General features: G+C 37.6%; 1 protein-coding gene across 1 annotated transcript in view; it reads left to right on the top strand.

The window, feature by feature from the left end:
* Positions 1 to 15,169, top strand: part of LOC100349442 (uncharacterized) — a 459,397-nt gene that overhangs the window by 154,502 nt on the left and 289,726 nt on the right. The gene's annotated exons all lie outside the window — the stretch shown is intronic.

Genomic DNA, 15,169 nt, shown 5'->3' with positions numbered 1-15,169 from the left:
TTTAACACCCCTCAAAATACCGCAAGCCCATTAGCACTGACTCTTCATTTTCCCAACTACCTCCACCATACCCACCCCAACCCTAGGCAATCCCTAAACTACTTTGTGTCTTTGCTGATTTTCCCATTCTAGACATTTCATGTAAATGAAATTGTGTTATATGTGATATTTTTTTCACTGGTTGCGTTTTCTTGGGATAATGTTTTCCAGGTTCATCATTGTTGTACCATGCATTAACACTTAATTCCTGTATATTGGCATTTTATATTCATTGTATGGAAAACTACATTTCATTTGTCCACTTAGCAGTTTATAGACATATGGGTTGTTTCCACCTTTTAGCACATATGAATAATGTTTCCATGTATCTACATGTACAAGTTTGTGGGCATAGATTTTTATTTAATTTTGGTATGTCTAGGAGTGGAACTGTTAGGTCAAATAGTAAGTATATGTTTAACTTTTCAAGAAAGTGTTAGATTGTTTTTCAATGTATCTCCAGTGACATTGTGATGACTGTGGAGTGCTATATCTGATATTTCAAAAAGATTGTGGAAAAATGAAATTAAAAGTATGAGTTTATTTTGTTTCATACTATGTGTAAAATGTGTATTATGAGAAAACTAAACATAGATTTCAAATATTTTTGTAGTAAAATAAACTTATGCTTTTAATTTTATTTTCCATGAGCTTTTGGAAATATTCTTGTAATTATTTTGATTTGTAATTCCATGTTTACTACTAGTAATAACAAATATGGTTTTAACCTGTTGTATATTTTTTGCAAAGATGACTGATTATTTAGTTTTCTCATTTTATAATTGGCTAGTGTGTGTTTATTACTGAGTTATGTGAGTTTTAAGGGTTCTTAATATATTCTAGATACAACTTCCCTACAGGTACATGAGTTGAAAAACTTTTTTAACATTCTATAGGTTTTCCTTTTCCTTATTTATTTGTGATAGGGAGAGAGGGAGCAAGGGAGTGAGAGAGCGAGGGAAACCAGGAGAAGGGGGGGGGAGAGAGAGAGAGAGAGCTCCAATCGCCTGGTTTACTACTGAAATGCCTACCAGAGCCTGAGCTAGGGCTGACTGAACATAGGAGCTGGCAATTTAATCCAGGCCTCCCAAGTTGGTGTTATGAATCAAATTTGTTGGACCATTACCTCTGCCTCCTAAAGTCTACATCAATAGGAAGTTGGAGTCAGGAACTGTAGCGGCATATTGAACCCTGGCCCTCCAGCTGGGTGCTGGACATCTTATTGGGCATCCTAATTGCTAGGTTAAAGGCCCACTCCTCCTTTTACTTCTTTTTAAAAAGGTATTTTATTTCTTTATTTGGCAGGCAGACTAACATACAAACACACACACACACACACACACAGAGAGAGAGAGAGAGAGAGAGAGAGAGATGAGGGGGAAGGGAAGGGAATTATTTCATTTGCTAGTTTACTCCCCCATGTGACTTCAAAGATTGAAGCTAGGACAGGCCACATCCAGGAGCCTGGAATGCTATCTAGTTTCTCTGTATGAGTGTCAGGAGAGCAAGCATTTGGCCCATCTTCTGTTGCTTTTTCAGATACATTAGCAGGGAGCTTGAATCAGAGGTAGAACATCCAGGACTCAAACCCCAGCACTCTGACATGGAATGCCAGCATTGCAAGCAACAGCTTAAGTCATTGCACTGCAACCACAATCCCTCCTTTTACTTCTTGATAGCATACTTTGAAGAATGGATATTTTTAATTTGATAACATCCCATTTCTTATTTATCTTGCCACTTGTGCTTTTGGTGTTGTTTTACTAATTGTTTTTGTAGATGTTACTCTTATATTTAGGTTAAGATCCATTCTGTGTAAAATTTTTTTATGTTGTGAGGTAGGAGTCCAACTGCATTCATTTGCATAGTTGTTTTGACACCATTTGTTGAAAACACTATTCTTTCTCCATTGAATTGTGTTGGAATTCCTATTCAAAGTCAATTGACCATACATCTGAGAGTGTAATTCTGTACACTCAATTCTGATTATTTTAAATGATTTCTATCTGTTTGTTGAATTTTTCATTCATGTCATGCATTATTTTTTCCTTTCTTTGAATTATCTAACTTATTCTTTTGCATCTCATTGAGTGTCCTTAGGATAATTATTTTGAATTCTTTTACAAGCATTTCATAGGTTACCTTCAAATCAGGATCTATTTCTGAAGAAATATTGTATTCTTTGGAAGTTTCATGTTTCTTTGCTTCTTCGTGTTTTCTTTGTCTCTATATTAACAAATGCATATGTGGTATAATTGCTGCTTCTTTATGGAGTAGTTTTTGTTGTAAATCACTTTTTGTTCTGATGGAATGTGGGATATCAGTTGGTTAGTTGCTTTGGCTTTGGTTCTTTGTTATCCAGAATTTTAGTTTCTGAGTGAAAGAATGTAACTGATTCTTTTCAGCTGTAACCAATGTATGACAATGTAGACAATGATGACAATGTAACCAATGTCATCAGTGTCTATGAGTGCCACAGTTGTGTAGTCTGTAGCAGTTTGTGGAGGTAATACTATGACACTGAAGTCAACATGGGCACTAGTCCCTTTTACTTTGTTAAAAGCCTTTTTGTATGCCTAATATGCCATTTCTCATTTGCATTTATCTCTGAAATTCTGATTTGAAATAACCCTTGCGAGAACTCTAGAAGTCAAAAAGCAGTCTGGTTGATACCATAAAAGGAACCGCTTTTTAAAAACTCTATCTCTACCATGTAAGTTAGTAGGATTCTATGTGTGACATATTGTGTAATGTTCTGAAACATGGAATAAAAAGAACAGATGTCATCTATATTCAATGGGATCTTAATATTCTGAAACTTAGGTTATAAGATTATGACAAAATTCCCAGAGAATAGTAACTGAAACACAATTACACTATTAATGAAACACTAACCATTGAAGATATTTTACGTGAACATCAAATTTTCAGATTTGAGATGTATATTTGCCTAAGGAATGTGCCATAAAGCAAAATTATGATTTCTGAACAATATATTTTGCTAAATAAGATTCACAATGTTAAGATTGATAGTCAAAAGTCTATTTACATGTATTGTGGCATCAACATCAAAAATGCTTAGTATAAATAATAGTAACACAAATATATGCTGATTCTTTCCATTGACAGCCTAATAAACAGACAGACACATAAATACTCCTATATGTGGATTTCAAATTTTTCAAGTTCATCATATTTAACTTTGGAAAACTAAACTTATTAATTACCTTTATTTATTCATCTCTTTAAGAAACACTGTATGTCTGCTGTTATTGAGCATTATGGGAAATATAAATAAGATTTGGAATCTTCCTTCAAGGAAATTTTGATGCAGTAGATGGTATTTTAGATATAAGTAACCCACGAAAATTTTGAAATAAAGTGATTGCATACATATTATTATATTCCTTTTCCTAAAATATTTTTCTATGTTTTGCTTCTTGAATTTAATTTTAGATAAACTGATTCATATAAGAATATGAATCTAAAAGGTGTTGAAATTATACTTTTTACTCAAAATTAAGTTTAACTTATAAATTAGTAGCATTGTTTTCAATTAAGAAAATTATAATTAATAACACTTCCAAGATTTATTGTGTGTGTGATAGTCCTTCACATGAGTGACCTAAGAGCACCTTAAGACTAGTATTTTTTAAAGGAATTGCAAAATAATGGTTTCAACACAATTTAATATTCCTTTTCTTAATCTGTTCCTACCCTCCTCTTAAGACTATAACAATTTGAATGACTGTTTTCTTGTACCCTATATATTTAATTGCATTTTAATTATGCATATTCTTTCCATATAACATCTCTTCTATGTGTATCTTTTTTACAATACTTGTGATATAGCTATGTTATGCTACAGTGATAAAAAAAAAAAAACAACAGAATCTCAGTGGCTTAAGGCAAGTGACAACAAACTCTTTCTGTAAATGGTCATATACAATAAATATTTTGAGATTTGTGAGCCAAGAGGAAACATTGAGGGCAGGGTGGGGGTATCTTTCATCTGCTGGTTCACTTTCCAAGTGGATGCAATGGCCAGGACTTGGTCAGGCTGAAGCTCAGAGCTAGGAATTCTAAATGAATCTCTGACATGGGTGGCCAGGACCCAAGTACTTGGACCATCTTCTACTGCCTTCCCAGACACATTAGCAGGGAGTGGGATTGGAAGTAGAGGAAGTAAAACTTGAACAGGTGTTCCCAAATGGGATACTGCTGTCACATTTTGCAGGTTAAACTGCTATGCCACAATACTGGCCCAGTGTGAAATGTAATTCTTTTTAGAGGAATAGTATTTCACTTAATTGGTATTCAAAGTTGGTGATTTTTATTATCAAGATCTATGGGAAATGTCTGTGTGTTGCTGCTGACATATAATGAGATTTTACATATTTCATCTTTTTTTAAAGATTTTATCTTACTTATTTGAAAGACAGTTACACAGAGAGCAAAGGAGAGGCAGAGATAGAGAGAGGTAGAGAGGTCTTCCATCCACTGGTTCACTCCCCAGATGGCCGCAATGGCCGGAGCTGTGCCAATCCGAAGCCAGGATCCAGGAGCTTCTTCCAGGTCTCCCACGTGGGTGCAGGGGCCCAAGAATTTGGGCCATCTTCTATTGCTTTCCCAGGCCATAGCAGAGAGCTAGATTGGAAGTGGAACAGCTGGGACTAGAACCGGCTCCCATATGGGATCCCAGCACTTCAGGCCAGGGTTTTAACCTGCTGCACCACAGCACAGCCCCTATATATTTCATCTTTGAAAATTTGTTTTCACACAGACAAGTGCTATCAAATATTGATATTAGTCCAAAGGTCAGTGATTTAATGCTCATATTAATCACTGGAAAGGAATTTCTATAATTCCATTTGATTTTCCTCTTGATATGCATTTTAGCATAAAATTATATTGCAAATTAATCGCTTCCAATTAAAGTTTAAACAGAAGCTCATTAATTGTGTAGTTAAATAGATTTTGAAATACTGAAATTTCCTTTGCACTTACATAAAAGACCTGAAAAACATTGGGGACTGTAATTTGGGTAGAGGACATATATCCATGACATATAAATTTATGTTGTAAAGGAGATTTCACTTTTTATTTTAAATTTTGGAAGTACTAAGAATAAATAGAGCAGCTGGACATTACCTGTAATTCAAGCAGTATTAGTTGGCATTGAAATGATTTTAACACAATGTGTTTCTCATAAATATGTTTTTTTGCCTTATAATTTTGGGTTTAACTTTTTAAGATACACTTTGAAGTCTGCAGCAAAAGCAAACTTCCAAAGTTATTCTATCTTTGACAGCAGTAGATGGAGGCAATTATCTTCATTAAGAAAAAATTTCGGTCTTGTTCCAGCTTTTGAAAAAGTTAAGCTTTGCCACTACTAACCCATAAATCTGCTATGTAGTAGAACAAATTTGGATATCAGGAATTTCCACTAACAAAAATTCACAAAACTAGTGATGGTACAATTCATAATCATGAATAAAAGTCCCTATTGACACTACTGTTTTAATGCATTAACATTAATTAAATTAACATTTAATGCATTAACATTTTATGTAATAACATAATGTATTCAACTCTTTTCTGTAGAACATTTGTGTTTTATATCTTATTTAAAAATAATTGTACATATATATGGCTACATTGTGACATTTTAATATATCTATATGTAGTGATCAAATCAGTGCCTTGTAATTAATAATACCATAAAGACACCAAAAGGCTTTAAAAATTTACATGTTTGCAAGCTTTTTAAATTTAAGCCATTTTCTGTCCATATTTTCACCAACACCAATTTCTAACCAATGTGATTCCATTTCAGGGTTATTGAATTCATATTTTATGAATTTCTTGCAACTATTCTTGCTTGAAGTCATTCCATGCAGTCTATTCATATAGAATAATTTTCCATTCACTTCATTGTCAGTTTTGACCCCTTGAATAAGCAACAATTGTGAATTATTGGTTATATCTGTTAACAGCTCATCAGGAGCCAAAGTACTTGAAGTCATTACTCTTATTTTCAAATTGACTATTGACTTTGCTTCCAATGTCCTCAACTCATTGCTCAACTATTCTTTGTCAAAGGCTAACAGTCTTAAGTGGTTTTTTCTCCAGATGCATATATTTCAATGATACAGTCAAACAAAACATTAAGATAATTAACTCCACATTAGTAAATAGTTTTCCTTGATTGGCTAACAAATGAGCTACTTGGAGACTTATTTTGGTCACACTTTTAAAATCTTTTTTTTGGTGAAGAATTTGATGAAATTCTCCATTTTAAAATTTTTAAGTTTTGGTGGTTGCTTTTCTGTGAATTGGTAATATTATGGTGGGTACTAAGCCTGGTAGGGCAAGGCTTCTTCACCTTGCCCTATTGACATTTTGGATCTAACAATTCCTTGTTGCAAATTGACCATCTTTGCATTGTGTGGTGCTCAAAATGTCTTCAAACATCGCCCAGTTTCCACTGTGGAACAAAATTGCCTGTGATTGAGAATCAAGTAACTGGAATCTGACCTTTTAGCCATTACTGCATTTAGATTGATGGCAAGCTACTCAAAAAATAGTATTGTTAAAGTAGTGAATATATTTGTGCAAATATTTAATAAGATACCATTCAGATCAGTTGTTAAATGCTTTCAATTATCTTATGTGGCCCTTCTAAAAATTTAATAACTTGAATTAGAAAAAAAACCATGCATAGGCATTATTAAATCTGTTGAACTTATTTCTTTAAGAGTAAAATAATCCCTTTGGATAGAAGTAGTTTTAACTCAGTGCCCTTTCCAGTTTTTGAGATTACTTGGCTTTAGCTTCAACTTTGTTTATCATGCATAGTAGAATTTTCTGATATGACTTGTTGATTATGCTCTCACTGCCTCCAGTTTAGATGTTGTAAAGCAATATCAAAACTTAGATTGCTTTGCATTCTGTCTTTTTTTCTGTTTCAAGGTTGAAATTTTTGGGGAAAGATAGGGAAAAGTAGGGCAGACATTATCCTAGAAGTTAATCTGCCAGTTTAGATGCTCTCATTCCATATTAGAGTGTCTGGGTTCAAGTCCTGCCTTCACTTCCACTTGCAGCTAATGTGTATCCTGAGAAGCAGCAAGTGATGGCTGAAGTAGTTGGGTCACTGGCACCCTCCTGGGAGACTTGTGTTGAGTTCCTGGCTCACAGCTTGTGCACAGCCCAGTCGTGGATGCTGTGGGCACTTGGGGAATGGAACACATGGATGGCAGTTCTGTTCTATCTGTCTCTTTCTCTGCCACTCAAATTAAAGTGAAATTGACATTTTGAGATTTGATTATTGTTTATAGCCCTTGTCTATACTCTTGGGGAACAGTGGTTTTTGCTACTTACTAATTGTTGAATTCTTTATTCAGCAGAGGGTTAAGCTTGTAATTATAAAATAAACTGAAACTCTGTCATTGTAAAAAGTAAAAGAAAAAACAAGAAAGGCAGGGTGAGGGAGAGTGGCAACATGGGCGGGATGGAGGATAGGTTGGGAAGTATCATTATTCTCTTCAATCTGTATATATGAAATACATATAATTTGTTCATCTTATATAAATAAAAATAAAATTAAAAAAGAAAAAAAGACAAAGTTACAAAGACTTTACCTCCCCTGACTCTTGATTATTTTAAGGTTTATTTTATTTATTTGAAAGACAGAGTTGCAGAGAGAGGTAGAAAGGCAGAGAGAGATCTTCCATCTGATGGTTCACTCCCCAGATGACAGCAATGGCCAGAGCTGCGCCTATCCGAAGCCAGGAGCCAGGAGCTTCTTCTGGGTCTCCCACGTGGGTGCAGGGGCCCAAGGACTTGGACCATCTTCTACTGCTTTCCCAGGCCATAGTAGAGAGATGGATCGGAAGTGGAGCAGCCAGGGCTCAAACCGGCACCCATATGGGATGGCTGTTAACCGGCTGGGCCACAGCACCAGCCTCGAGTCTTAATTATTATTTATTTATTTATTTATTTTTTGACAGGCAGAGTGGACAGTGAGAGAGAGAGACAGAGAGAAAGGTCTTCCTTTGCCGTTGGTTCACCCTCCAATGGCCGCCGTGGCCGGCGCGCTGCGGCCGGTGCATCCCGCTTATCTGATGGCAGGAGGCAGGTGCTTCTCCTGGTCTCCCATGGGGTGCAGGGCCCAAGCACTTGGGCCATCCTCCACTGCACTCCCTGGCCACAGCAGAGAGCTGGCCTGGAAGAGGGGCAACCGGGGCAGAATCCGGCGCCCCGACCGGGACTAGAACCCGGTATGCCGGCGCCGCAAGGCGGAGGATTAGCCTAGTGAGCCGCGGCGCCGGCCGAGTCTTAATTATTTTTAAAAAGTGAAAAAGTAAAAGCTATTCTTATTGTGTCGACTTACCTCACTTCAGTTTTTTTCTCTTTCTCAAGTCTTGTTTCCTCCCTTTCATTTCTTATTTATATAAACATTTTCCATTATTAGAACAATAGTTCTGAAAAAAAGTATGGAAGTTAACTATGCTTTTATCACCATTCAGCCATCACAAATAAAATAAGAATAAGAACATCTGGTAAATTATTTGTTCACATAGCATCACTTAACAGTATTATTATGGTACCTTCAAAGAGCTCTGATTTAGGATTCCAAATATGGAAATTTTAAAATAAGAGTACAATGGGACCTGCATTGTGGCATAACTGGTTAAGCTGCTGCCTGCAATGGCAGGATCCCATATGGGCACCAGTTGGAGTCCTGGCTGCTCCACTTTTGATTCAGCTGTCTTTTGGTGTGCCTGGGAAAGCAGCAGAAGATGGCCCAAGTCCTTGGGCCCCTGCACTCACGTAGGAGACCACGATGAAGCTCCTGGCTCCTGGCTTCAGTTCTGTGGCCATTTGGTGAGTGAACCAGCAAATCGAAGATTTATCCCTCTCTTTTTCTGTAACTCTGCCTTTCAAATAAATAAAAATAAATGTGGGGAGCAAACCGGACTAGACTGAGTTACTGGAATTAGGACTTATTCTATGCATCTGCTCTCCCACAATATGGCGCTGGGAGAGAAGTAAACAGCTTCCGCACAGCTGCCTCCAGTTCAACTAATAAACTGTAGGACTTGCTCCTGATTGGAGGAGAGCAGCGTACTCGGCGTGTGGGCAGCCGAGTTGGGATTGGCGGAGGAGGACTATAAAGGAGGAGAGAGACGGCATGCACCGGGAACATCTATGGGGAACATCTATGGGGAACATCTAAGGGAACCCGTGCAGCCCCCGAGAGAGCCGGCCGGCGGTGTGCCGCTCCCCTGCGGAAGTGGGGAATGTGGCCAGGGGGAACTGCCCTTCCACGGAGGTGGAAGGGATAGTAGCCAACCCGGGAAGAACCAGCAGCAAACCCGGGGAGGGCCGAGCAGACGAAAGAACAGCGCAGGGTCCTGTGTCGTTCCTCCACGAAGAGGGGGAGCGACAATAAAAGCTTTAAAAAAGTTTTAAAGAATAGCAGTACATTATAAAATCTCATTATTTCAACTTATTTTCAACTTCTACAAATAATGCAAAATAACTTGCTGAGACTCGCTCCTGTCAAGGACTTTGTGCTCAGTACTGGATAGTGTTGACACTGTATTCCCATTCTACTTCTAATTTCCTCTTTCAGTAGTCATTCATATTTTAACTTCTACCCATTTTAAACATTTTATGCTAGCCAGGAAAATAGCCACAGACAACTTTTTTTCTGGTGTCAATCAATTATTGCAAATTGTTCCAAGCTTAAAGTGAAAACTTACTTTTACCAAGCTATCACACAGAAACAGCAAGTATGTGTTAAGCAATCCTGGAATCTGCCAGATGGAAAAGAATAGTAGAAAAAATTCAATTATCAACGCAAAAGGAAGAGTTAGGTTTATGGAATTTGGTGACAGACATTTCAAAAATATCAATAAAACAAGATATACAAATAAGCATAATCCTCGTAGAGCCTAGAGAGGAAATTCTATATAAGCATAATTAGAAATCATAACTCTTGAACAATCATCATCTTGATCTTGAGGGAGAACTAAAAAACCTTGACTGAAAACATTGTATTGTGGGATTTCCAGAAAGATTGATCTGCAGCTAAAAGACCTCATCCTTCCTCAGCATCCCTATTGGGAATGAAAGAATAAAATCAGGAAAATAGTTGTATCAATCAGTCTTCAGTTAAGGGGGCAAAGCTTTCCTCAAAGAAGTTTGCAGTGGGCCTCATGTCATCTAGGAGCTAATAAAGCTTGCTTCTTTTTTTTAAGAGACAGAGCTGAGAACTGACTTCAGCTCTCCTGACATTTTATTTTTTTTAAATTTATTTTATTTATTTGAAAGGCAGAATTACATAGAGAGAGACAGGAGAGAAATGGAAAGAGAGGTCTTCTATATACTGATTCATTCCCCAAATGGCTGCAATGGCCAGGACCAGGCCAGGCCAAAGTCAGATGCCAGGAACTTCTTCCAGGTCCCCCACATGGGTGCCTGGGTCCAAGGACTTGAGCAATCCTCTACTGCTTTACCAAGCCCATCAGTAGGGAGCTGGATTGGAAGTGGAGCAGCCAGAGCTCGAACTGATGCCAAAATATGATGCTGGTGCTGTATGAAGTGGCTTAACCTGCTATACCATGATGCTGGCCTCTATAACTTGCTTCTGATCCCACAGGTTCTGTTTCATTAATGTTGGTTTTCAGTCCTAATTACATTTACCTGATGAGCTTTAAAATATTAATATCCATCTTCACCCCCAGATATTTAAGATTTAATAGATATGAAATGGAACATGGCTATTGCTATATTACAAAAACTCCTAGAGGGCAGTGTTGTGGCACAGTGGTTTAAAGCCCTGGCCTGCAGCTCCAGCATCCCATATGGGCTCCGGTTTGAGTCCTGGCTGCTCCACTTCTGATCCAGCTCCTTGGTATTGTGCCTGTGAAAGCAATGGAAGATGGCACAAGTGCTTAGGCTCCTGCTCCCACATGGAAGACCTGGAAGAAGCTCCTGGCTCCTGGCTCCTGGCTCCTGGCTTCAGATCAGCCCAGCTCCAGTGTTGTGGTCATTTGGGGAGTGACCCAGCAGATGGAAAACTTCTCATTATCTCTCTATCTCCACCTCTCTCTGTAACTCTGTCTTTGAAATAAATAAAATAAATCTTTTTAAAAAAAACTCTAAGTAGTTATAATATGCATTCAGGAACGAGAACCAGACTCTTAGGTGATACCTAAAAACCTACCATTTTTGCACCTAAATATACTTACCTTTTATTTTTAAGTAATTTTACTAATATATTAGATTATCGGGGTCATAGAAAATGCATGATAATTACTACAATACAATCTCATCAATTCTTTTGTTAATATGATATTAATACAGAAATTAAACATAGTTAGCAGATAAATTCCAAGAATATAATGATACTTCCCTTCCTTTCCTCCCCCCTTCCCTCTTCCTTCCTTCCTTCCTTTTTTCCTTCCTTTTCTTTCTTATTAACATAGCATATTTTTAATTTATATTATAGTCAAAAGGCATTTTTAATTTACATTTTAGTCAAAGGTTTAATGCTTCACTCAATAGAGAGTTCAACAAGTAAAAAGACTCTAGTTCAACAGGAATGTAGGCAAGGGCTATAAACAATAAGCAAATGAAAAGGTGACCATTTCACTCATATACAGCAACTTTTAAAATAATCACAGTTCATTAAAACTATAGTAGTATATAATTGTGAGCCATTGGTTTAGCAAAGGTATAAAATAAAGTTTGACAAAGCTAATTTTGCAGAAATACTGGTACACACAGAAATTTCTTTCTTTTTTTAGATTTTTCTTTTTAAATTTAGCCCCTACATATAAGACAGAACCTGTGGCATTTGTCTTTCTGTGTCTGGTTTATTTCACTAAACATCTTGTCCTCCAGTTGCATTCATTTTCATAGAAATGGTAGAGTTTCATCCTTTTTATGGCTGAATAATATTCCAGTGTGTGTGTGTGTGTGTGTGTCTCACATTTTCTTTAGCCATCCACCTGATGATAGACACCTTGGTTGATTCTGTTTTTTGGCTGTTGTTGTGAACAGTGTTCCTATAAACATGGTGATACAGTTGTTTCTTTGAAACAATGTGTTCATGTCTTTTGGGTATATACCTAGAGTGGCATAGCTGAACCATATGGATTGGAAGTGGAGCAGTCTTAAAGAAATCTCCATATTGTTTATCAAAGTGGCTGCACTAATTTACATTTCCACTTACAGTGTTTAAGAGTTCCCCTTTCTTCACATCCTCGCCAGCATTTGATACTCTGTCTTTCATATAATAGCAATTCTGAGAGAGAAGAAATGCTATCTCATTTTGCTTTTCATTTGAAGTTCCCTGATGGTTAGTGATGTTAAACATTCTTTCCTTTGTATCTTTTTAAAAAAAATTTATTTAAGGAATACAAACTTCATGCTTTTCATATATATTAAGAACATGGTGATTCTTCCCACCCTACCTCCCTCCTCACCATACTCCTGCCGTTCTTTCTCCTCCCTGTCCTATTCCCATTCTTATTTTTACAAAGATCTGTTTTCAGTTAACCTTATACTCACAATATTAACCCTACACTGATTAGAGAGTTCAACAAATAGTATGAAGAAAAAAGAAAACCAACCAACCAAACAACATTGTTCCTCAACAGTCAAGACAAGGGCTGTTCAAAATCATCGCATCACAAAGTGTCAATTTCACACCAATAGATTACCTTCAGGTAATCTATTTTTACTACTATTTTTACTACAGATCAGAGAGAATGTATGATATTTGTCTCTTTGGGACTGGCTTATTTCACCAGGTACAATGGTATCAAGTTGTATCCATTTTGTAGCAAATGACAGGATTTCATTTTTATTGCTGTAAATACTGTGTAGTATTCCACAGTATGTATATACCATAATTTTTTATCTTTTCTTCAGTTGATGGACATCTGGGTTGATTCTATATCTTAGCTATTGCAAATTGAGCTGCAGTGAACATGAGGGTACAGAAAACTCTTGCATATGCTGATTTCACTTCCTTGGGGTAAATTCCCAGGAGTGGGATGGCTGAGTCATATGGTAGGTCTATATTCAGATGTTGAGCATTTTTTTTTATATATTTGTTGGCCATTTGTGTTTCTTCCTTTGAAAACTGTCTATTGAGGTTCTTTGCCTATTTCTTAAATGAATTTGGTTGCTTTTATGTTGTTGAGTGTCGCTCCCCCTCTTCGTGGAGGAACGACACAGGATCCTGCGCTGTTCTTTTGTCTGCTCGGCCCTTCCCGGGTTTGCTGCTGGTTCTTCCCGGGTTGGCTACCGACCCTTCCACCTCCGTGGAAGGGCGGTTCCCCCTAGCCACTTTCCCCACTTCCGCGGGGGAGCGGCACACCGCCGGCCGGCTCTCTCGGGGGCTGCACAGGTGTTCCTTCAGATAGATGTTCCTCTTAGATGTTCCTTGTGCATGTTGTCTCTCTCCTCCTTTATAGTCCTCTTCCGCCAATCCCAACTCTGCTACCCACACGCCGAGTACGCTGCTCTCCTCCAATCAGGAGTAGGTCCTACAGTTTATTGGTTGAACTGGAGGCAGCTGTGTAGAAGCTGTTTCTCCCTTCTCAGTGCCATATTGTGGGAGAGCAGATGCATAGAATAAGTCTTAATTCCAGTAACTTAGTCTAGTCCGGGTTGCTCCCAGTTGCTCCCCACAGTTGAGTTTTGTTGACTTGCTGATACATTTTGGATATTAGTCCTTTGTAAGATAGGCAGCTTGCAAATGCTTCTTTACCATTATATTGTATGTCTCTTCACTCTATTGTTTCTTCTGCTGCGCAGAAGCTTCTGAGTTTGATAGAATTCCATTTATCTTTACCATTGTTTTTGTTGCCTGTGCTTTGGGGCCTTATCCAAGAAGTCATCACCTACACTAATATCTTCCTACACTAACATGCTTCCCCTACATTTTCTTCTAGCAGCTTCATAGTCTCAAGTCTTAAATTTAAGTCTTTAAACCATCTTGAGGGAGGGAGGAGCCTTTCTCCGTAGGGAGGAAGGAACCTCCACTGTGATATGACCTTGACTAAACAAGTTCAGAGTTGGTGAACTCAAGGGGCTTCCATAGCCTAGACAGCTCATGGCAAGAGTCTCAGGTGATTGCTGACGTCATAAATAAGAGTGCCAATTGTTAAATCAACAACGGGAGTCACTGTGCACCTGCTCCCCACGTAGGACCTCTGTCCTTAATGTGTTTTACTATGAAACTTAAAAACAACACTACTAGTCAAATAATACCCTGTACCTTGTGCGGTTGTGTGAGTACAGCCTGTTGAAATCCTTGCTTAGTATATACTAAGTTGATCTTCTGTATATGAAAGTAATTGAAAATGAAACTCGATGAAGGGTGGGATGGGAGAGGGAGTGGGAGAGGGGAGGGCCGCAGGAAGGAGGGAGGTTGGGGGGGCACAACAATACAAAAGTTGCACTTTGTAAATTCACATTTATTAAATAATAAAAAAATGAGGGAGAGGGGAGGAGAAGGCTATATGTAACTGGAAGTATGTAAATATGTGAAATATATCTTAGGTTTGAGATAACTTTTGTTTTCACTGTGTTTAGGGAAATGTAGACTGTTGATTGATATTCACCTGCTTTCAGTCATGTCTAGTTTGCTGTTGTGGACACATAGTAAGGGGTAAGAAAATTAAAGAGAATTTAAGCATAAAAAAGGATACACTCACAAAAAATAAACCATCTTGAGTTGCTTTTTTATATGGTGAATTGTATGAATCATCAAGGACACACACACACACACACACACACACACACAAAGAAAGATATTCTTTGCTCATGGATTGGAAGAATCAACATCTGAAATATGTCTGTATTACCTAAGGCAATTTACAAACCCAATGCAAAATCCCTATCAAAATACCAATGGCATTCTTTAGAGAATTAGAAAAAGCAATCCTAATATCCATATGGTACCACAAAATATCCAGAATAGTCAAAATGATACAGAGCAAAAATAAATAAATAAATAAGCTGGAGGCATCACAATACCTCAATTCAAGGCATACTACAAAGCCATTGTAATGAAAACATCTTGGTACTGGCATAAAAACTGACACAT

This window comes from Oryctolagus cuniculus, chromosome X (assembly GCF_964237555.1).
Source record: "Oryctolagus cuniculus chromosome X, mOryCun1.1, whole genome shotgun sequence".
Lineage (NCBI taxonomy): Eukaryota > Metazoa > Chordata > Mammalia > Lagomorpha > Leporidae > Oryctolagus > Oryctolagus cuniculus.
The sequence above is the reverse complement of the archived record's forward strand: the minus strand, read 5'-3'. Positions and strand labels throughout refer to the sequence as shown.